Genomic DNA, 1,947 nt, shown 5'->3' with positions numbered 1-1,947 from the left:
TGCACTCCTGGCCTGCAAGGATCTGCTCTCAGGAGTCCCTGGGGAGGCTTTGTCAGTGCCTGCCCTCAGTGGGGCCCAGCAATGCTTCAAGGGACTGGCAGTTTGGCTTCTGACTTCTTGAGCAGCTGCTTCAATCTTCTCTCAGTAGCTGAGGAAAATAGACTTGTCTCTGAACACACTGTGGGGCTCATTAAAATAAAGAAAAACAAATTTTTTTCCTTCCTTTAATTGTCCTTTTATTTTCAAGTCTTCAACAACTAATTGGAGTTAATTTGTAGTTTAGGTATGGAGAAAGATTTTAAAGTGCACCTCACAGAAATATATTTTTTCTATGAAAGGGAGTGATTTACACAGAGCCTTGGGATGCAAGACAGTCAGGATTCAAGGGATTTGGACACAAAAATAAGGGGGCAGGAGAGATTAGTAACACTTAATCACTGACCAACTTAACAGTTATCAAGTGATTCAATAGCATTTGCTGCAATTGAACAGTGACTGAATTATAGATTTCCAATAACAACACTCACACCACAGTCAATTCACACCCAAACCCAGGCAGAGATGTGTGGACACATCAAGATCTGGGTGTGTAAAAGTCCCTCTCTAAAATTCTCCCGTTCTCAGTGAAACCCTCCCACACACCCCTTTTTTTTTTCCCAACAAACAAGGGTCCCAGCTGGAGGAGTGTTTGTTGAGGAGGTGTTACAAGCTGCTTTAAATATTGCAGAAAGAACTTCAGATTTGAATATACCCTTAAGCAAAATTAAAACTCACAAATGTTATCTGTTGATACCAAAAACTGATTTTATTAATTGCTAAGTGATGCAAAGAGAAAGAAGACAGAAAATAAGAAAAAGATTTGAAAATGCTAAGATTATTTTTTAGAAGCAGAGAAAGATACACCAAAAAACTACATTTCTTCCCTGCTGGTCGGGAGAGGAGGAGAGAAACAGTTTTCTGCCTTTTTTTTTCTCTGTTCCTGCCACTTTTTGATGTTCTCTCTTCAGCTGCAGGGGGTCTGACAGCTTTAGTTCTCTGGAATGCAGGAGTGTGGCTTTGCTGCTGTTCCTTACACACTTCAGTGAAAGTAAAGACAAGTCTTGGGCAAAGAGGGAATTCCAGGTCCACCTCTAAGTCCAGCATGATGCTCTAGTGACAAATGTGAATAAACCTTTCCATCAGAGCACCCCCAAGCCATTCCCTGAGGGGTTTTATATTCTGCAGTTTTGCAGTCAGTCTTGTCTGCACGATCAAGGATGGTGATCTTTGGTTTAGTATTTCTTGGGGTGCCGTGGATGGGGCAGTGGGACAGGGAACTCTGTAGTGATGAAGAAGGTGTGAAGCCTGCACCATTCTGAGGTGTGTGAGGGTTATGAGGACAGTGCCTTTATGAGGCTGCACCATTATGGGGTGGATGGGGTTTATGAGGACAGAGTTTTTATGACGTTTATGGGGTTCATGAAGACATGGCTTTATCATGGGAGCCTCTTGTGAGGTTTATGGGCTGTATGAGGACAGCCCCATTATGACATGTATGGGCTTTATGCAGACACAGTTTTTATGAGGAAAGCCCCATTATGAGGTTGTTGGGCATTATGAGAACAGTGTGTTTATGAGGCTTGCACTGTTATGAGCTGTATGGGGTGTATGAGGAAATGGCCTTTCTGATGTGAGCCCCATTATGGAGTGTATGGGCTTTATGATTCCAGTGCCTTTATGAGGACTGAAGCGTTATGATGTATATGGGCTTTATGAGGACAGGGCATTTATGTTGTTTTGAGGTTTATGGCATTTATAAGAACATCTCCTATATGATGACAGCCCCATGAGGAGGTTTATGGGCTTTGGGGGACATTTGCCCTATGAAGCTTGCACCCTTCTGAGGTGCATGAGGTTTATGAGGACAGTGCCTTTATGAGGCTGCACCATTATGAGGGGGATGGGGTT

The sequence above is a fragment of the Empidonax traillii genome, unplaced genomic scaffold (genome assembly GCF_003031625.1).
Source record: "Empidonax traillii isolate 1590-97213 ecotype Southwest subspecies unplaced genomic scaffold, ASM303162v1 scaffold2708:size19151, whole genome shotgun sequence".
NCBI lineage: Eukaryota > Metazoa > Chordata > Aves > Passeriformes > Tyrannidae > Empidonax > Empidonax traillii.
Note: the sequence above shows the minus strand (reverse complement) of the source record.